This window comes from Euphorbia lathyris, chromosome 8 (genome assembly GCF_963576675.1).
Source record: "Euphorbia lathyris chromosome 8, ddEupLath1.1, whole genome shotgun sequence".
Lineage (NCBI taxonomy): Eukaryota > Viridiplantae > Streptophyta > Magnoliopsida > Malpighiales > Euphorbiaceae > Euphorbia > Euphorbia lathyris.
The window spans coordinates 76701416-76724124 of NC_088917.1; the positions used below are offsets into that span (position 1 = coordinate 76701416).

Sequence of the window (22709 nt, forward strand, 5' to 3'; positions counted from 1 at the left end):
TCAAATTACAGCCGTTCAACTTCACCGATCGTCGTTATAGTTGATAGATTTGGAGAGCCAGAACTCCAAAGGACAGGAGAATTAATGCCAGAAGAAAATCCTAATTAATACAAAAACTCTCAAACTTCTCCGTCCATCTATATAAATAGGGCTCCTAATTATTTAGTTATATTACAAAAAATCATATATATAAATATATTTTTAATATTTATAAATGTGCCCCAATATTTTTAATATTTACACGTGTCCCCCACGTATCCGTGTCTTGTGTTTTATAGAAATAACGTTTCCCGTATCCGTGTCCGTGTCGGATACCGTATCCGTGTCCGGGCAACATAGGCTTCAAATTATGAATATCAAATAAGTCCAAGTGTTTTAGTCTTATCAGATGATGATATTGTTGTTCCTCTCCAACTGAGAATATCTCTCCCAAAGAACAATGGTAGATGTTGAGATCTTCCAAAGAATAGATTTGTCTGAGAAAACCAAATAGAAAAGGAATGGATTCCTCTTCTAAATTTACTAGACTAACTCGTAGCAATTTCCACACCGACTCAACTGGAAGGACATGATCATTTTGTATTGCTTTCAAGCTGTTGTGATCTAATTTCAAGGCCTCCAAATTGGAAATAACCTGACCACAAATTTAAAAATTGGATGTTGAAGTATTTTCACTTCCAATGGTAAATTACAACCATAGTATTTGAACTTTACATTCTTTCACAATTTGGTACATAGACTTTATTTTATCATAAAAATATACCTCAATTTAAAAGGAAAAAGTAAAAAATAAATTTTGTGGTTTAACCAGTTTGCAGAGCTACACCTTATAAATTTTGCAGGTAAAGAATATGTGAGTGAAATTTATATATTTTGGAGTTAAAGAATATGTGAGTAATTTTTTTGCCAAATAATACTTGTGATTTAGTTAATTTGAAAGTTAGACCTTGAATTTGGATAATTTGCAAAGCCACTCTTTTTAATTGCTCTATTTTGAGGTAAATAGTCCTGACAACAATTTTCGAAGGTATTATCGAGTTTATAAACTGCAAAAAGCACAGATTCCTGTTTGTAAACTTTTAAACCACGTGGATTATCTTTGCAAAGCAGCTCATAAAGTTTATTTTCGTACTTTTTCAAGAAAATAGACATTCAAATAATTTAAAAATAATTATTTAAGTGCATGTAATTCAATCAAATTAATTAACAAAACAACTAAATTAACTCTCAAAATAATCCGCGTGACTTATAGTTAACTTTCAAATAATTATTTAAGTGCATGTAATTCAATCAACTTATTAACACCGCTTTAATCAGATACCTGTTGAAATTGAAATCAAAATCCTTGTGAGATAGATGGAAGAACTATGTTAAAACCCAATATGAAAACACTAAATGACTGAAACTTGCAGAAACAGAACTCTAACTGTTTTATGCTGAGACTTTTAAGAATTAAAATGGATTTAGACTTTTGGATTAACAGACAGAAAAAGGGGAAATCGTAAATGAACTATTCATGGTTCAGATTTCAAAATAAGCAGACTTAAAACAACGCATTTAAAATTGAAATTGTTGTATTAAAAAAAACGGATAAAGTATTTGAAAATAAATTTTGACCACTTATATGTTGAAATTGTGGAAATTAAGTTGTTGAAAATGAAATGTAGTTGTAAAACCAATAAAATAAAACTATGAATTATCGGTATCTTTTAGATGAGCTTCATACATGCATTTCAAATTAAAATTAAGAGTCATTTGGGGTAGGGGGGAATTCATTTGTTTGAAGAAAAGAAAGATACAGGAGAAAGATAAAAAAACTCCAGAGAGTAAGAAAAATAGAGTGAAAAGAGTTTTTAATGTGAGAAATACAAGAGTTCGTCATCTCTGTTCTTAATCCTTCTCGGTGGTCGGCTCGATAAAAGCTTGGCTCGACTCAGCTCGATTTGTAAACGAGCAATTCATGAGCACGATTTACTAGCTCGGTTCGTAAACGAGCCGAGCTTGAGTAGGCCAAAACTCGGCTCGAAAGCTTGCGAGCAGGCTCGATTAGAACATTTATGAACAAATTTTAGTTTTGTAGAAAACTATATAGTTTTGTGTTAGTTCACAAATATCTAAACTTAATATTATTTCATTTGCTATTAGATGAGTTCGTTCACAAACATAATAGATGAGTTCGTTCACAAAGCTCGACTCGGGCTCAAGCTCATTAATTTTATAGCGAGCCGAGCTTGAACAGGTCAAAGCTCGGCTCGGCTCGGCTCGATTACAGCCCTAGTACTGGTTGGTTATGCAAACTGACCTGCAATCCCATTCAGTAATGCAATTTTGTTTCTTCCAGCACGTAAAATTGACCTTTCTCTCTTGTTCCAAAGGCAGAACCTAGAAAGATGTACTCTGATCAGCTGAGAAGACCATCTTATTGCAGACATAACAAATATATACATTCATATAACTGAGAGTTGCCATTGAAGAATGAGAGTAGGCATTTTGCCTCCACACAAACGATATGTAAAACTGTCCAAGCTATTCTTATTTATATGTAAAGATTAAGTGCCAAAAATGGCATCCATGGAGTTGATTTTTTAGGGGCTCTTGTTTAACATTGATGCCTAATCAACAATAGAGATTTAGGTGAAAGGAGGCAACAAATGTCAGTCATAGATAAAGGAGGCAACAAAAAGTGGTATGATCCTATAGCTAATACCTTAATAGATTTGGGTTGCTTTACATCAAGTTAGAATTACAACTTCATTAGAAGGGACAAAACTGATGCTTTGCTTACCTTTACTTGCTTGACATGAGGAACTGGAACTATAAACTCCCCGACATCCATATCCCCAATTGACATGATAGAAAAGCCTCTTTCTGTCAATAAAATTCAAACCACAGTCAGATAAGACATTCATTCATTTTTTTATTCGAAAGTCTAAGAGTGTTGGCAATTATAAGATCAATTAAGGAGTACAGAAGAACGAAAAAGAGTAAGTGCAAGAACGAAACGTTTCATATTAGAACGAGGCAAATTGTTGTCATCTGAAAATCAGAACATGAAACATTTCATATTTGACACAATAACCCGAACTGTCACCCCTTTCTATTCTAAAGGTTCATGCTTCAGTGGAGCAATTGTGCTATTAAAATCCGAATAACCAACTCCTGAAATAGGCCAAAGAACAAAAGAACCATGTAGATGTTGCAATCAAGAGAATCATAGCCAAAGCATCACATTCTGAATTCGTATACTGGCAAGCATCTAAACTGTCAAGACTTCCCCAAAATTTACGGAAAACCAAAAAAAACAAAGAATTAAGAGAGCAGAACAAAAAAGATAATGACAAAGAAAGCATAAAAGAGCATGCCGGAAACATAACCTCCTCTAGAAAAGATTAAGAACACTTTCAAGAAACATTCTAAAAATAGCAGCATAAACCACAATTGAGAAGCAAATGTTGATCATAAATTCACACCTGTATGACGTAATTGGAAACTCCAAACTAATACTACGAAAACTGCCAAAAGAGAATAGCAGAGCTATAAATGAAATAAGATAACAGGCCAGCAAGCTTATTAAACACACCGAACATAGGCATAAACCTCCTGGCCAGCATCGAAGTGGCCCAATCTATAAATATTAAGCATAACATCAAGCAAAATAGAACGAAAGATTCTCCCCATTTAAATGAAAACCAAGGATTTAAATGAAAATCAAGTTTGTATTTACACATTTTGAATCCACCCACTTAATACGTAGAATTTATGTTTCAATTAGTGTACAGGGCGATGGTTATGATGGTTACCTAGGTGCTTAAAACATGAAGTTTGATCTTTCTTTGATGTAACCTACAACAAAATGTCCATATCACAAGATTAGCTTCGAGCTCGAGCCGAGCCCGATCTCCGAACTTCTCGAGTCTGTTCGGTTTCGGTTCGGCTCGTTTGCACCTATTATATCTAAACATAGCTAACAGGAGCATTGATTTTGATATTAACGACTACCCACATAGATATAACATTTAATGTCTAAACATATTCGTGTATGCATCGTTGAGGACCTTCTTGATTGCTCTCAAATCAAAATATAAACATAAAGACAATTATTAGCCTTTTTAACAATCCAGTAACGAAGTGTGTCTCGACACATTTCAAAAAATACAGTCATTAAATTTACTCTTGGATTACCTATAAACACATAGTAAACCCCCTCTTCACCCAAAAGACGTTACCTATAAACACGTCTTAAACCCTCCATTCACCCAAAAGACATTATGGTATGAAATTCTTTGTCGCATCAGCAATATGAGCAGCTTGTCCATCTTTAGAAATTGGCAGCTCATTCTTAGAATCAGCACCATTCTGGGATTTGAATTTATCTGCATGAATACGCAAATTACTCAAAATAGGAACATGAAAAAGGAAAATATAAGCATGAGTTGTTCCTTCTAAATAATAAACATGATTCAACAATCCAAGGCCTGAAAAATGATTATGCCCAATGCTACTAATATGAAAAATGTTTTGCATTTTTTGAAGGATAAAGTCGCTTAAACTAGAGATCTCGTAAGCTAAAAATTGTTTTTCCAAAAAGGTATATTCACTTACTCATTCCTTATTGACATCAACTTCCATTTTTTCATAAAGTTGTGCAAATGCATCTTGTAGCAATGCTTCATTTAAGCCACCAAATGTCCACCGACCTTTAATTCAATCCCAAGAAATTAATAGCATTATTAACAATATAAATATTAATAATAAAGTGAAAGAATAAATATTATAGAAAGCATTAATTAGTTGATACTTACCCATTCTCTTGTAATTGAGATTTTATTGTGACATTAAGATTTCCTTGGTGATCTAGTTTTGGTGTGCTCAACACTCCGCCACAGAAAATCTTCATTTGTTGGCATCCTCGAATAAATACTTCTTCTAACAATGGGAATTCCAAGATGTAATTGCCAGAGCAAAAACTGTTGAGCATATATAAATGACTAAGTTCCAAATGCTTCAGCTTCTTGAAAATAATCACATCAGCATCATCATCATCATCATCATTGTTTGCAACAATTTCTTTCATCATTTCACAATCATAAACTCGTAATTTCACGAGTTGCTTCATACTTTTTGCCGTTGATGCTGTAACCAAGCTTGTCATTTTTGGACATCTTTTCACATTGAGAGTTGTTAGATTTTGGAAAGAAGCTGATGAGGGTGCTATATTCATCAAATCATAACAGTCTCTAACTTTCAGAGTTAGAAGATGTTGAAGAACGGGATTGAGTTGTTGTGAGTCTTTCTTTAGTATATGCTTCAATTTATAAATACGAAATAAGTCCAATTGTTTTAGTCTTATCAGATGATGATATTGCTGTTCCTCTCCAACTGGGAATATCTCCCCCAAAGAACAAAGGTAGATGTTGAGATATTCCAAAGAATAGATCTGTCTAAGAAAACCAAATAGAAAAGGAATAGATTCCTCTTTTAAATGTGTTAGAGTAACTCGTTGCAATTTCCACACTGGCTCAACTGGAAGGACATGATCATCTTGTATTGCTTTCAAGCTGTTGTGATCTAATTTCAAGACCTCCAAATTGGGATTAACCTAACAAAAAATTTAAAATTTTGATTTTGAAGTATTTGCACTTCCAAGGATAAATGACAATCATAGTTTTTTTTCTCTTTTGTTACAAAAAGTTCAGGCGGGGGTAGGCCTACCCACTTCCAAAGTCATGGCAAACCACAGACCCCATGATGATTTAAACTGAAAGTTATAGATTAACTACCAATAAGCGCTAAATTTTGACGGAATGGGGAATCAAACCGCAAACCTAACAAGCAGAGGTTCGATTCCTTACCAACTCGGAAGTATTTGAACTTTGCACTTTTTCATGGTACTTAGATTTAAAAGGGAAAAGTAAAAAAAATAAACCTTGCGTTTAGCCGGCTTGTAGCGAGTAATAAACCTTTGGTCAGAAAAATATACCTGAATATGTGAGTGATCTTTTATAAATTTTGAAGTGAGTGATTTTGTTAGTGAAAAAAATATTTGTGGTTTAGTTAATTTGTAAAATTAGACCTTGAATTTGGATAATTTGCAAAGCAAGTCTTTTTAATTGCTCCATTTTGAGGTAAATAGTCATGACAACAATTTTTGAAGGTTTTATCGAGTTTAAAGACTACTCCTGTTTGTAAACATTTAAACCATGTTGATTGTTTTTGCAAAGTGACTAAATCATAAGGTTTATTTTTCGTACTTTTTCCAATTTAAAAGGACTCTACAATATAGTATCTAATGTCATGCTACAATAGATTACCCATTAATATATAAATAAATTACAACTATGATACTTTAATTTTAACTTTTTTCACATTTTGGTACCTAGATTTTTTTTACAAGACATAGTTTAACCAAATATTACTTGAATATGGGACTCAATTTAACTCTTCATTTTCATCTATAATCTTTCCATTCTCTCCCTTTCATTTTTCATTTTTAATTCTTCTCTCTCTAAGAATTTCTTACTACTTTTGAATCCGTAAAAATTAAAGAAAAATCCAAAAAGTTGCATAATAATGAAATAAAAAAAGTTGTTAATAAACTCGTCTTACCATGAAATTGCAAATTTTCTTGCTTTTTCCTCAATTGCATTCTTAAATTAATTGAAGTATTATTTCTACCTATCCACTCCTAACCCCAGCCGAACTATAACGGTCGTATTTTCTTATGCAAAAATGAAGGGTAAGTTACATCCATGGGCACTAAACTTTACCCATTTTAACAACGGTGGTCACTCAACGCCTCAAACGACTGTTAATGGTCTCAAAATAAAAAATTTGAATATTTAATTATATCCTAAATAACTTTAATTCTTGAAAATTTTCGTTTTGAAGTCATTTAGGTATTGTTTGGTTAAGAGAGAGAGTGAATGTTTAGAGAGAAAAAGCTCCAAAAAATGTGATTTTGAAAAATAAAAAATGCGGTTTCATGATAATGTAATTCATATTTATATTTTGAGGTGGTTAACCGTTATTTTGAAGAGTTCGGTGCTGTTTGATAAAACTGAAAATTAAGTGCTGAAAAAATTAAGTACTGTTGAATATTATATGTGCTGAAACTATTAAATTATATAAGTTTTTGATAAATATTAAAAAGAAGTGTTGAATATAAAAAACTTAGTTGATAATATTTAACTTAAAATGTTAAGTTAAATATTTTGACTTATCAAAATAAGTGATGTGTAGCTTAATTGAATAATTTAAGTGGTTAACAAAGAACCATTATCAAACACAATTAAACTAAATAAGTGCTTAATCTACTAATTTAAGTGATTTTTATTTTTATCAAACAAGGCCTTAGTTAAAATTCAATGACCACCGGTATTAAAAAGTGTAAAGTTTAGTGGTCATACCATTAAAAATTAAAGTTCAATGGCCACAATGTTAAAATTGGTAAAGTTTAGTAGCCATGGATGTAATTTACCCCAAAAATGAAATTTGGATATTAAACTAAGAAAAAAAAAGTTAGAGTTCATGGACCATGGCTGTAATTTATCTATATACATTTTAAGGCTTAATACATCACAAGCTCCCTGAACTTGTCCATAATAGTAGATTGACACCCTGAACTTTACAAGTTTCTCACCAGCTCCCTAAACTTGCTTATTTCGTATCATCAGCTCCATAAACTTGTCCATAAAAATTGATTAGCTCCCTGAACTTTACAAGTGTCTCACCAGCTCCCAAAACTTGCTTATTCTGTAACAACTAAATACGATAATACTAACTCGGATTAAGGTGCAAAAATACCCCTAACGTTTTGGGTCAGGAGTAATTTTACCCCTGACGTCTAAAATTGTGCAACTTTACCCCTAACATTGGAAGCCAAGAGCAATTTTACCCCCTAACATTAATAAATTGGGTTAATTTGAGAAATAATTCATCAAACTGTCTTCTCGGTCATGAATCTTGTCATCTACATTTCACACGTGCGTCATTTTATTTTATCAGTAACAAATCACAAACATATGTTGGGATGTGAAAAAAAGAAAAAAAATATACTGACTTTTGTACGAATTGGACAAAAAAAATTCAAAAAATTCACCAAATTTATAAATTTGCTCTTGGCTACTAATGTTAGGAGTAAAATTGCACCATTTTAGACATTAGGGGTAAAATTACTCCTGACCCAAAACGTTAGGGGTATTTTTGCACCTTAATCTAAGTTTAGTATTATGATTTTTGTATTTAGTTGTTACGGAATAAGCAAGTTCAGGGAGCTGGTGAGACATTTACAAAGTTCAGGGAGCTAATAAATTTTTATGGACAAGTTTAGGAAGCTGGTGAGACACTTGCCAAGTTCAGAGAGTTAATCTACTATTATGAGTAACTAATTGTAAATGGATACTATATTGTCGAGACTTAACCATGATAAAATGAAATCTGAGTATTAAAGTGTGAAAGATGTAAAATTCAGACACCATTTTATATGAACTTATCTATTATATATAGAGAGTAAAAAGTGTATTCGCACACCTGAGGGATTTTGAAACCGAACTTGATGAATTTATCACAACCATATACTTTCAAAAATTTCAACTCGGGCCACTCAAAAGTATGAGTTGTGGCGCCTTCCGATCCTGCATTTTTTGCCTCTGCAATAATCATTTCCACACCTGATAGCTTTGAGCAACGTACAATCTTCAATGATTTTAATTTGGAAAATGAATCACCATCGACAAATTGCTGGTGCCATATATATCTCAAGTTATACATGTCTTGAAAAGATATTATCTCCAGACTGGAGAAAGTGGCCTACAATTAGGAAAGAAAAGACAAGATGATCAATCAATCTAACATTGAAGAAGAGTGTTTCAATCATCAAGCTAATACAAAGAAAAATATATCACCAATTCATTGAAGAGAGTTTCATCATCATCACTAGTATCTGAAAATTTGGACACAAAATTCTCCAATGCATCGCAAGACACTATCCTCAGTTTTCTTAGTTTTGGAAATTCAATTGGATATCTGCTGCTGAAACTTTTCATGTTGTCAAGCCTTCCGAGTTCAAGATAGTCAAGTTCAGGAAACACAACCGTATTGACGCTCTCTTCTTCTATTTGGTTGCTCAGTCGTATTATCTTTTCGATTGACTCGCAGTGACTTATTTCAAGCCTTTTGAGCTGCAGAAGAGATTTCACCATTGAAGTTGTAAATACATACTTCAAACTATTGCATTCATACACCGTCAAGCTTGTTAAAGTAGGGAAAGAAACCTGCTCATTGAAGATTCATGCTTTTTCAAAATAAGAAAAACATAAAATAAAATTTAAATCCACTAAAATTTAAACTTACCATTCCATTTGTTTTGCAAAAGCCTATTAGATGTGGTAGAGATCTCAGCCTCAAAGAGGTCATCTGAGGGAACTCCATCACTTCACCTTCACCAACAATAGCTTCCATGTTGTCACAAGATCTGACTTCAATTTCTTGAAGCTGCGGCAAACATTTGTGACATGAAAATGGAAAGAGATTCTTCAATGAATGGCAATTCCTGATTTCTAAAAATCGTAGTTTCCCAAAAGAATCTGTTTCAAGTTGACCATAATCAAACAACAAATTCTCAGCCCCCTTCAATTCACCTAAATATAGAACTTCAGTCACTTTCAGAAACTCTTTAATCCTATGCATCAAACCAATATTCGTTTTCAGCTCTAGCTTTAGCACCCTTGATGATTCATATTCCTTAGAGCAAAAATATGAAGGCCAATGACCTACATATATTTTATAGTTTTGCAATCCATCATTAAAGAACCAGTCCTTTGGTAACAACTTGTCATCTTCAACTTGTATTTCCAAAGTTGTCAGGCGAGACAAGTTCTTCAATTCCACAAGACTCGCATTTCCTTCCAGCTCCCATCCATGAAAACTGTTAAGCATGTACAACTCTTCTAATAAACACAGATTTGACAAGACATTTGCCGGGATTACTCGGAGTTTCCAGCAGCCTCTCAGATCTAATCGCTTTAGTCGAGTCAATGCCTTGATTTCTCTAGGCAATTCTGCTATTTTTGAATCAGCCAAACTGAGCAACTCCAGCTGCTTCAATTCTGCAATTATAGCTAGGTTGTCCAACTCACAATCTTCCAAAGACAATGTTTGAAGGCCTGTAAGACAACCAAGTGAGGAAGGCAATCCGGATACGAATTTCACCTCAGTAAAATGGAACCTTGAGCTGTGTAACACCTGCAAAAAATGAATTAGGGATATCTAGATTAAGATCTTCCGCAAACAGTGAAAACAGCTCCGCTTTTGGACAGTCGAGGACTTCCGGAATCTCAAGTATATCAGAACAACGAAGGGAAATTCGGGTCCCATCTTTGTTTTGGAAGTCTGTTGATGTAACCTCACTTGTGCGTACAAAAGCATGCTGCACTTTGGATGCAATTGCAAGAGCAAAGTCACGAACAAGATCGTGGATTTTGACGAATCCAGCCTTGTCACCGGCCAACAGCAAGCACTCATCTTTGAGTTTATCAATCAAGGTTAATACTCTGTTCCTTGCTCCTTCAATAGAATCTATGTGCTTAAATAAGCCTAGGCCCACACAGTAAACGATCAAGTCTTGAATTCGAATATTCGGATTCCCAAACTGAGGGCAAAGCAAGAAGAGTGACTTGGCTTCCTCATCAATCAAATTCTCGTAGCTTGACTTAATAACTTCGTTCACTTGCTCGTATATCTCTTTATTTTCTAAGCATGAAAGCTTGGTTAGCTTATCTTTCCATGCGTGTATACCTTTATTTCGCAGATCTGTGGCAACTATCAGAATTAGAAGGGGCAAACCTGCACATTTTTTGGCAATTTCAGTTGCTATGGCACGCAACTCAGGATCTTTAGCCTTACTTACAGACATTTCAAACAATCTCCATGTTTCTTCTGGTTCTAGAACATCAAGCGGAAATTCTTTCTGTGTGCACATCTCATTTGATAAAACATGCTTCCTCCTTGAGGTTAGCAGTATTTTGCAACCTCCACATGCATCTCCGGAAGGAATTCCTACAGCATTCAAATCAAGTTTTTGCCAAAGATCATCAAGAATGATGAGCACTTTGACTTTCTTCAACGCCTGGTGCAGTTGACTCGCTCTTCCACAAACTTCCTTTGCATGAAATTCCAAGCCTAAGAAATCAGCAATTTCTCCTTGAATTCTTCCCAGCTCAGGCGTCTGAGAGACAGCAACCATTATTACAGTATCAAACAAGTTCTGTTCTCCAGCTTGGGCAAGTACCTCCTTTGCAAGTGTTGTTTTGCCAATTCCTCCCAGACCATAGACTCCTATGATATTCAGATTTGGATCATTCAGAGCATCCATAATTTGGTGCAAGATCAGCATCCTTGATGGCAAGGCATCACGACCGTACTTGTTATCCTCAACTATCTGCTGCAGAGGCGGGCGGAATGAAATTGGATCTAATCCTTGAGCATCCTGAAGCAGCTTACCCATCATGGAAGCTTCCTTATATGCTTTCTTACTCAGCTGATAGCGAGTCTTCAAATTAGGGCATAATCCGACAAAACATTTCTTCTTAGCTTCTTCTCTCCCCTGGATAAGTTCCTCTGCCTCTTCAATGTCTTTTGCCGCCGTGCTCAGCCACTCGGTAACATTGGCATAGATCTTGTCCCCTTTTCGAGTAGCAGCACGAACGGACTCCTCCAGCCTGACTCTTTTGTTCTCCAACTGTTCAACCTCATCATGAAGTCTCTCAACCTTACTGTCACAGGTAAAAGCGTAGCTGATATGTTGTTTGATAGGTGTAACAACATATTGCTTGATGGGATCTGTAAGTAAACCAACCAAACTGGAAACAATCATCTCCATATTGAAGAGAAGAGAAGAGTAAGACACAGAATGAAGAGAGTTGAAGAGCAACTAATACTGGAGATAATTAAGACCATACAAAGTGGATATTTCAAAAATTAAATAATATTTTGGTATGTTTGATCGGAGAGAAAACTCCAAAAATGCTATTAAACAATTTAAGGAGAACTCAATGATCTGTTTGATTACTTACTTTTCATAAGTTATTTGTCTTTCTGAAAAAAAGTAGTTTTTTCCAATAAAAAGCAGCAGATAAATTAAAGTAACTTTTAATTCTTGAAATTTTTTATTTTAAGATCGTTATGAGTCAAATTTAGTAAAATCAATAAAAAAATTAAAATTTTGCAAATCACAAGTTTCGATTTGTAACAAAAAAAAATCAATCTGTAAAATGTAAAACCATTGGGCATTCATTTGTTAATCCAAAAATTTAAATATAGAGCTTTCAATCAATTCCTCACAACAGTGTTAGGTGCTAGTTGTTGTTCCAATCGATTAATGACGGACAGCAAATTATTAATTATTATAAAAAAAACGGAAAAGTCTAAATTGTGTACCTCCTTGTTAAATTAGGTGCTAGTTGTTGTTCCAATCGATTAACGACGGACAGCAAATTATTAATTATTATAAATTATAAAAAAACGGAAAAGTCTAAATTGTGTACCTCCTTGTTAAAAAGAGGCACCCCAATTAATTATTTAACTATTTTATTGAATAATTGAACATAATTTGTTGATGCAATTGTTTTCCAAAGTATAAAAAAAATATTGAGAGCAAATTCATATTATTAAGTATTAATTGGAGAATTAAGGGAGTTTTAGACGGATGGATGATAAAATACAGTAGAATCTCGATAAATGAATACCTTTGGGACAAAAAAAATATTCATTTGACGAGATTATTTATTTATCGATTAATGAATATAATATTTATTTATCGAAGCTGTACTAAATGATGAGGCAAATGATCCCGAACCCGATGATAGTATCACTATACCACAAGTGTCCTCAAGAGAAGCTTTTCAAGCTATTGTCACTATACAAAATTACCTGATGCAACATGATCAAAATATTCCAGAAGTGGTGCATGCTTTACACAAAATCAAGGATCAGATGCATTTTGGGGGAGGAAAGAAACAATCAACTTTGGAGGCATTTTTCGAAAAAATATGACTTATTAATATGTTTGAAAATTAGTCATTGGATGAAATGTATTCATAATATATTATATAAATAAAAATATATTATTTGAAATATAGTGATTATTCATTTATATTTACATAGGGCCTATAAAGACTTCATTTGTATTTATTCGTTAATGCATTAAGCGAGGTTATTCGTTAAGCCCATTGGACCAAGTTGGGACCGAAGAAATTTATTCATTAGACGAGGTTATTCATTTATCGAACATTCATTTATCGAGGTTCTACTGTAGTAAGATAATTTGAGGTATTTTTGAAAAACACCCGAGTATTACTATTTTGGTTTTATCTCATATTGTTGTAACTCAAGAAAGTTATCTAGATAACGCCTTTTGTGTACACCTAAAAATTTAAACGTTGTTGTCGTGTGACTCTTCGAAGCTTAGGAGCGGCCTCTTGTCAAAAAATTGGCAGGAAAAGGCTTGCCCGCAGTACACCCTTGTGGTGGAACCCCTCCCCGGACTCTCGCTTAAGTGGGGACACGTACTGCACTGGGCCGCCCTTATTAGTTGTGGACGTAGCCCAAAAAATTATGGGTGAACGACGTTAAATTATCGACACTATTTTTATCGATTATTTTGCTCGTCAATATTTTTACGGAATATTTCATTTTATTCCCAACAACTAGTATCATAGCGTAGTCAATATGGAGGTAAAATTGAGAAATAAAATGATCGGCCTAAATGGTTCAAACTACCATATATGGAGAAGAAAAATGAAGGATATCCTATATGTAACCAAGATGCATCTACCGATGTTCGGAACATATAAACTCAATGGGAAGACGGATGTGGACTGGGGTTTTGAGCATGAATAAGTCTCCGGCTTTATCCAAAAATTTGTCGAAGACAACTTGTATAATCATATTGCTAGCGAAACTCATGCAGAAACTTTATGCAATAAGCTCAAGCAATTATATGTCTCCAAAACTGACAACAATAAATTATTTTATTTGACCAAATTGGTTCAAATAAAATATCGAAACGGTACTTCTCTTGCAAATCACTTAAACGAGTTCCAAGGGATCGTGGATCAACTGTCTAGTATGGGGCTGGAAATTGAAAATGAGGCACTACTTTACTGACGATGGCTTCCTTACCGGAGTCGTGGAACATTCTAAGAATCTCGCTTTCAAACTCCACACCATATGGCAAAATTAGCATAAAGTTTGTCAAAAGTGGAATCTTTCTAACTATGAATTCTAGAGGAAGGAGTGAAGCTAAAGGATCTAAACACAGAGGCAGGAGTAGAAGAAAGTCGAACAAGTATGCCAATGTTGAGTGCCACCACTGCAAGAAAAAGGGGCCACATTAGAAGATTTTGTAGGAAGCTCAAGCAAGAGAAAAGCAAAAGCAAAAACGAGAGATGACAGTACCGATGACGAATGAGCAAACATTAGTGGCGTGTTCAAAATATTGTCTAGGATGCTGATATTATCAATATTGTCTTGGCACATTTCGAAAAATATAGGCATTAAATTTACTCTTGGATTACCTATAAACACGTCTTCAACCCCCATTCACCCAAAAGACATTCTGGTATGAAATTCATTGTCGCATCAGCAACATGAGCAGTTTTTCCATCTTTAGAAATTGGGCGGCTCATTCTTAGGATTAGCACCATTGAGGGATTTGAATTTATCTGCACGAATAAGCAAATTACTCACAATAATAGGGACATGAAAAAGGAAAATATATTCGTTAAAAATAATAAACATGATTCAACAATCCAAGGCCTAAAAAATGATTATGCTCAATGCTACTAATATGAAAATTGTTTCACGTGCTTCAAAGAATTATAGAGAACACATTTTTTTTTTACCAATTACTACCATACATATAGCAAATGGCAGATCTCTTAAATAATGGAAACCACCCCATTAGCATAAGAATGCAAAATCAGTAATAGCAAAGAAAACTTCATTGCCATATAAAACTATTTATATAAAACTATATTTTCATAAACAGATAATAAACTGTAGGAATAAATGGAATAAACGGGCCTGGCTTAATTACGGATCCATTTATGGTCTGCCTGTAAGCTAATCGGTTAGGATTGGGGTTAGGCCTTTAGGTTTAACCTAGCTATAAATAGATAGCTGTGGAGGCTAAACCTGAGACCCTAAAAACAGAAGTTACAGAGAATACTGCAATAGGAAAATTTACTCTCCCTACACCCTAAGCCGTCATCCCCTCTCTGTTCTCAGTGTGCGGAACAACGGAGATTGCTCTTTTGATGTAGTAACCTCCTAGATCTAGATCGGTGATACAAAGCCAATCTGCACTACAAGATAGAAGCCTAAATCTGTTGATTTATTCATTGATTGTTCGGGTGCATTAACCATCCCTTTGAGGTAAGAGAAATCTTTTATAGCTCTTAAAGCCTTCATAAACCCAATCCCATATCCAATGCAAAATCAAAATATAGCCGTGCATATCCTTAAAAATATCTCTAAAAAGGCAACAACTTCATACGAATATATTACACCTTTCTTGCTAGCATCAATAAGAAATGAAAAGGTTTGCAGCATAAAAAGCGTAAGACCCTAAAGATAAGAGATGAAACAAAAAATTAACAGTAGAAAAATATCAAAACATTCATACCTGCACCACAATGAGCTAGCTTGAGAGAAACCTAACATGAATAAAAGAGAGAAAAACTTCCAGAAACTTGGGAAGTGGGTAAAAATTAAGAAGGAAACTGGAGTATTTAAAATTTACTAACTTAATTATCAAGTAAAACTTGAGATTTCAGAATCAAAACTTAACTATTCATCATGCTAATTTGGAAAAAGCAACAAGTACCTTACCAGTAAAATAAGAGCTCTATTTGTTTGGAATCATTGAAGTCTCTGTTTCCCTTTGCTCATGCTGCTTCTAAACGCACTGTGGCAGACGCAACGAAGAATGATGAAGAAGAGAGGGGGGAGGGATGGGTACACATCAGCCAAAATCTTGTTAAAGGTTAGTTTGGTATGCATCTTTGAAGGGGAGGATAGATCTTAAGAAGATTTGAAAATCCCATTATGAAGAAACGGTTGAGAAGACCAAAATCTTTATGGTATTCCAATTGAGTAATTGGTAAAGCCGAGAAGGATGGTTGAGAAGAAGACTGAAAGAAAAAGCAAAAAATAAAACAAGTTGGTAATGAATCTACTTTTGCTGCTGTTGATTATTTTTCCAAGATAGCTCATTTTATCTCTTGAATATCGACAATTATGGATTTGATTTATAATTCAATATTCTAATTTAAATTTGACTCGAATTAAATAACCCATAATCCTAATGACATATTAATAAATATGTTCAATCCAATTTCTACTGAACCATCAATGTTTAACTGAGAAATTTGAGAAATCTGGAAATTTATAATAAAGCTCCAAAAATTAAAGTGAAACTCCACTTAATTTAATTCGATTAATTTTGGCATACTTCTATAATTTGAAGAAATTAATCCATTGAGAAATTGGTCCAAGAATTAATCCGTCTAAGATTTAAATTAATTTGGAGAATTTTATGTAGAGATTATGTACCTCACAGGGAAAATTCCGCCAGTCGCCAAGATAGTGTCCGGAAAAATTAACATTGTTAGAATTGATTCCATCCTCTGGAGCTCAAATATACAATAAGAACACCTTGAAACCACCGAGAATTCTCAAAATCCGAGTGATTAACGATTATCCGGTCGGGTGAGGCTCCGGTAACACACCCTTGCATACTCCGATTACCAACCTACCCAGAGGTTCTCCGGCATCCCGAGTTTATTTCCGATGTTAGATTTGCAAAAATACGAGTGGAGGATAGAAACGGGGACGGTAGCCTTATGACCTAATTTTCTCTCTCCTTTTATTTTAAATCCAAAATCTGTGGCTAAACATTTACTTGTACCAGAAGTTGGGAGCTTCATTTTGATATAAATAACTTGAAAACGAACACTGTTCGAGGAAGAACGAGATTGAACAAATTTGAAGAGCAAAAATGGTGGAAAAGAAATGAAAGAGAGGGACGGAGAAGAAAACGTGGAGATGCAGAGAGGAGCGATTTCAATGTATTATATTGGCAAATGTTCATTTTAGTCCTTCCCTAATAAAAACAAATTTTAAACTTGAGAAAAGTACAAAAATAAACCTTGTGGTTACACCTATTTTTGATCGGCACCCTTGTGGTTTAAAAGTTTACAAACTGGTACATTGAGGTTCATTCCGTTAGCAAACAGGGTCCAAAACCACTAACGGTGTTAAAAAAGCTGAGTTGGCAGTCAAAGTCAAATTAATAGAAGGGTATTTTTGTCCTTCCATTACTATACTACTTGTTCAGGCATCGCCGGCATCGGAAACTACTGTTCCGCCAGTTCCAATTTCAGGTTGCAGAAGAGAAGCCATGGGATTAAAGGAAGAAAACAGAGCATTAATGAAAACACGAATTCAACCATTATCAGTATGATTCGAAACGACTACGTCAATTGGTGGCCAAAATCGAATTTCTTTCGAAATGGATATGAAGGACGCCTGTTTTTCTTATCGGCGTTTATGATCTCAACAGGGTGACGTTTTACAGAGAGATCGTTGTTCTTTGAAAGACAGAGATTGAGGAGAGAGTGGGAGAGTGATGTGTAATCTATTTATTGGTTGAAGTATAAAAAATAAAAACAAAATAAATGATAGGACAAAAATACCCCCTCTATTAATTTGACTTTGACTGCCAACTCAGCTTTTTTTAACACCGTTAGTGGTTTTGGACCCTCTTTGCTAACGGAATGAACCTCAATGTACCAGTTTGTAAACTTTTAAACCACAAGGGTGCCGATCGAAAATAGGTGTAACCACAAGATTTATTTTTGTACTTTTCCCTTTAAACTTTTGATAAAAGTTAATTGTAATTTTATAATTAAATCCTTTTAATTAAGGGAAAATTATAAAACTGGATCAAATGGGAGACCCATTTACATATTTAACCCATTTACTCAACATACTACATATCTAGACTGATTTTGTGTGACTTTTCAATAATACCCTCAATATTGACGCGCGGCTCGCCACATCCCGTCTGACTTCGCATATTCGTCCATATGTGAAGCCTGCGAAGCTAATGTTTGGATTTACTTAATGAATTTAGTTGCATATGCGAAGCCTGCAAAGCTGAAGTTTGTTTTGCTTAATGAATTTAGTTCGCATATGCGAATGCTGGATATGATTTGAAGCTAATACGCGAAGTGGTATATAACAAAAAATGGCAAACAACAACGGATTCGAACGTTAAAATTATAACATTATCAAAATTTACAACAAGATTGTCACAATGAACTCTACTAACTAATCATTTCAAAGTGAACCTAACTAATCTGGTACCAATTTTGAATCGGATGAGTAATCTTGGTGTGCACCATGTGCCACATCCATCCCAAAAGGTCTGGACACCAGACCTTTTGGGATGGACGTGTCGCACGGTGCACACCAAGATTACTCATCCGATTCAAGATTGGCACCGGATTAAGTTAGGTCCACTTTGAAGATTGGCACCATGGGATGGACGTGTCCCATGGTGCACCCCAAGATTAACACAACCTCTCCTAACCAACCACTTTAGGAGTGAATGTGTCAATCTTGGGGAAGTTCATCCCTATACAGGAAGGAAAATCATCTCCCCTGCAGCCCAGTACGCCGCCTTCCAGAAAGAGATGTTACGTATTCAACCATCTACAGAAAAAATTAATCGTGTTAGGCAGGAAAAAAGACGATTTTGGCTTCGCGAAATGAAAATTAGCAAAGCATGCGAATGTAAATGTGCACGGGAAGAGGTGATTTTACTTCGCATATCGATTTTTTCGCGAAGTCTGCGAGGTCTGAAATGTGACTATCTACGTCGCATATCGATGCTTTCGTGAAGTTTGCGAGGTCTGAAACATGAGGATCTATTCGCAGACTTGGCGAACTAATCGATTCGCGAGGTAGATCCATACGTTTCAGACTCTTCTCTTCGCAGATCTTCGCGAAATCATCAATTCACGAAGTAGATCATCACTTTCCAGGCTCGTTCTCTTCGCAAAGTTTAGCGAAACCATCGACTGCGAAGTGAATCCATGAAAAAAACGCAGAAAAAAACAGATACTTACATTTTCGCCCCTTTCACCCCCAAAAGCGACAATAACAATATGATAACATGGGAAGAACAAAGGAAATAACGTAGAAAAACCATTTCTTTGATGGTAACAAGAAGAAAGAAACCAAACAACGAACAGGAAGATAAAAAACCATTTACTCATTTTCTAGGGTTGGGAAGTTGTAGAATCAAGAGATGAAGAGATGAAAAAGAGAAATTCATTGTGATTTTGACTAAATGATGCAGATTTCGTGCACTTTAAAGGAAGAAAGGAAGATCAAAAGTCTTGAAATCATTAATGCTGGAGCAACTTTTCGCATAACCAAGGAGATAGAGGGAGAGGCGATTCGCAAGTGGTGGAAGTGGGAAGGTTAGGGGTATTTTTGGAAAGTCACACAAAATCAGTTTAGATATGTAGTAAAATTAGTAAATGGGTTAAATATGTAAATGAGCATCTCATTTGATCCAATTTTGTAATTTTCCCTTTAATTAAATTCATAAATTTAAGGAAAAAGTATAAACTTGTTTTCGAACAACACTCATGTAGTTTAAAAGTTTGCAAAATGGTACTATGTACTTAATTTCGTTAGCAAACATATACCAAATTGACTAACAGTGTTAAAAGTCAAAGAAAAAAAAATTAATTTGGTCTTTATATTTATTTATTTTATAAATTAACCTCCCTTATTATCTAATTATCACAAATAAACTTCAAAATAAAAATTAAAAATCAAATACATCATCTTCTATATCTCTCTCATTTTTTATTTTTATTATTCTTTCTTTCTCTTCTCTCTCCCCTCTTTGTTAATTTCTCTTCCTAAAATCAATTGAATTTCTCCCTCTAAAAAAACAATCCAAATCCATATCCATATCAAGTATTCTAACATTAACATTTCCATACCCATAGAAAAAAGTGATTCAATACGACAATGGAACAACCACACCCCCAGATTATCCGTCTGAAATCTCAAAGCAGTCCAACCATAAGGATGAACCGGCACCATATTCTTCATTAACGGATTCTCCAAATTATAGTACTTGGAATCCCTATTCAAATCAAACTTCCCATCCCCATATCCGAGCACCCAAAAATCATGACCATGAAGATGCCACAGATGCGTCTCGCTTTGTATTATTCGACATTGAATTCGCATTCTGCAATATCTACCGTCGTATTAAACTGAAGCCGGTATATTCCGTCACTAATCGTAGCATTCTTAGGCCCTGTTCTTTTTTACTTAATTTCAGTATAAGTTAAGTTAACTTCAGTTCAGTTGCATCATTCAGTTAAGTTAATTTAAGTTGAGTTTAGTTAATTATTTGGTGTAGATAAGTTAAGTTAAGTTAGTTCATTCAGTTCAGTTAAGTTAATTTAATTTAATTTCAGTCAAAAAGAACGATGCCTTATTCTCCGGAGCCTTATAGATGTCATAAGGCTGGAAATTGTGTCCATTCGGAGGCGCAACTTGGGTGACAAGATGGGTTAAATTGTGCTTCAAGGATACAAGATATGGAGTATGGGGAAGATTGAAGGAAACATTGTTGATTGACCATCTAACTTTCCCATTTACTAAATTCTGTGCGTTGAGCATTATTATGGTTCTGTTTGAGATTAGTGGAGGTTTGTGGATGAAATCTTTGTGAGATTTAATGGATACACTTTGTGCAAACCTTGGGTGCGTATCGTTCCAAATGGGTCCGGATGGTGGTGGTGTGGTGTGGGCGGATATCGCCGAGGATGGCCAGTCCTGGTGGTGAATTGTTGCGGATATCGCCGAGGATGGGCAGTCCAGTAATTTCGGGTTGAGTTTTGATCCATTTTTACTAAAACAGAGTATGTCTCTCTTGGATATATGAACAAGTTTTGTACTGTAAATGGATCCACATAATGCCCATCAGCTTCAACAACAGTCATATTGTGCCCCTGTATTTGGAAACTAAGGGCTGATAAGGCAGTCAAGCTAGAAATCCTGAGTCGGTATGTTTTTCCAGGGATAACTGTGCAATCAGGACTTGTAGCATTACAGAGGTCAGCTTGTATTCCTGGTGTAGAGCAATTGATTTGAAGAGATTGTTTTTTTGGAGAGAAAAAATCAATTGATTTTAGAGAGAGAAATTAATAAAGAAGAGAGAATTGAGAAAAAGAAGAACAAAAATAAGAAATGAAAGAGATGGAAAAGATTGTGTATTTGATTTTTAAATTTTTATTTTAGGGTTTATTTGTGATAATTAATGATAAAAGGGTTAATTTATAAAATAAATAAATATAAGGACCAAATTAACTCTTTTTGCTTTAACTTTTAACACTGTTAGTCAATTTGATATATGTTTGCTAACGGAATGAAGTACATGACGCCGTTTTGCAAACTTTTAAACCACATGGATGTTGTTCGAAAACATGTGTAACCACGAGGTTTATTTTTATACTTTTTTCTAAATTTAATTAAGAGATAAGTTGCAAAATACTTCCAACCAATCCACTATCAATCAATAGCAATTTTACACTAAAATTATAAATACTATAATTATACCTTTAACTACTTTTCGCACTTATAAATCACTTTATGTTATCATTTAGTGATAGATAAAGATACGTATATTCACATGGAAAAAAAATTAAAAAGTATATTGTGCATATGTATTTATTTGATGTAAAAAATGAGATAATTTTTTAATTTTTATATTTTTTCATGTTTATACGTGTGTTTTTAATTTGTTACTAATGAATGATAACAAAATACAAAAATAGAGTGGAGATAACGTGATTTGTGACTGCGTTAATTGCTCCGTTAATAATAACTAAAAATTGACAATTCGCCCAACTTGCAAATGTTAGGGTAAAATTCGCCCAACTTGTAGAGGTATAATTATACCAATTATAATGTTAGAGTAAAATTTATATTGATTGTCAACGTTAAAGATATTGGTGTACTTTATGTCCTATTAATAATCTAGAACACCAAACTGAACTTGTTTAAAATGATATATTTATAATGAGTCCATTGAACTGACTTAAAATTATATACTTTTTAATTTGTTTCAAATCCTCTCTTGTTCTGTCATGTGGATTTAGGGAATTTTCATATTACTTTAAGTAAGTTCAGGAGGCTAATGAGATATTCTATAAGTTCAGAGGGCTAAACTATTTCTTGACGTTCGCTCCTGATGTATTAAACTTCTTATAAACAAAATTTAAATATATTATTTATCCATCAATCTCTCCATATTACGAGATTTTTTTATTAGTAAACCTAAATATCCAGACAGTAAAAAGGTCTCCATTTTCACTTCTGAGCCCCTCAATTATTCCATCTATCAGGCCTTAATTATCCTTGGATTTTCAAAAAAAAAAAAAAAAAAAAACCATTGCCTCTAAAATTTGCAAAAACTCCATTCTAAAACAATCTCTCTTATCCTCCTATTTTCTTATGGTTCATGTTTTTTCCTGCCGGCGTTTCCCCTCCTCTCAGAAATTTCTGGTTCTGCCACTGAAACTAACTATAATTATATTGGGTAAAAAACATGAAAT

General features: G+C 34.3%; 2 pseudogenes; both read right to left on the reverse strand.

Annotated features, from left to right (window-relative positions):
• Positions 1-9413: 9413 nt before the first annotated feature.
• Positions 9414-12098, reverse strand: LOC136202943 (disease resistance protein At4g27190-like; annotated as a pseudogene).
• Positions 12099-19950: 7852 nt separating this feature from the next.
• On the reverse strand, positions 19951-21257 carry LOC136204003 (L-ascorbate oxidase-like; annotated as a pseudogene).
• Positions 21258-22709: the final 1452 nt, after the last annotated feature.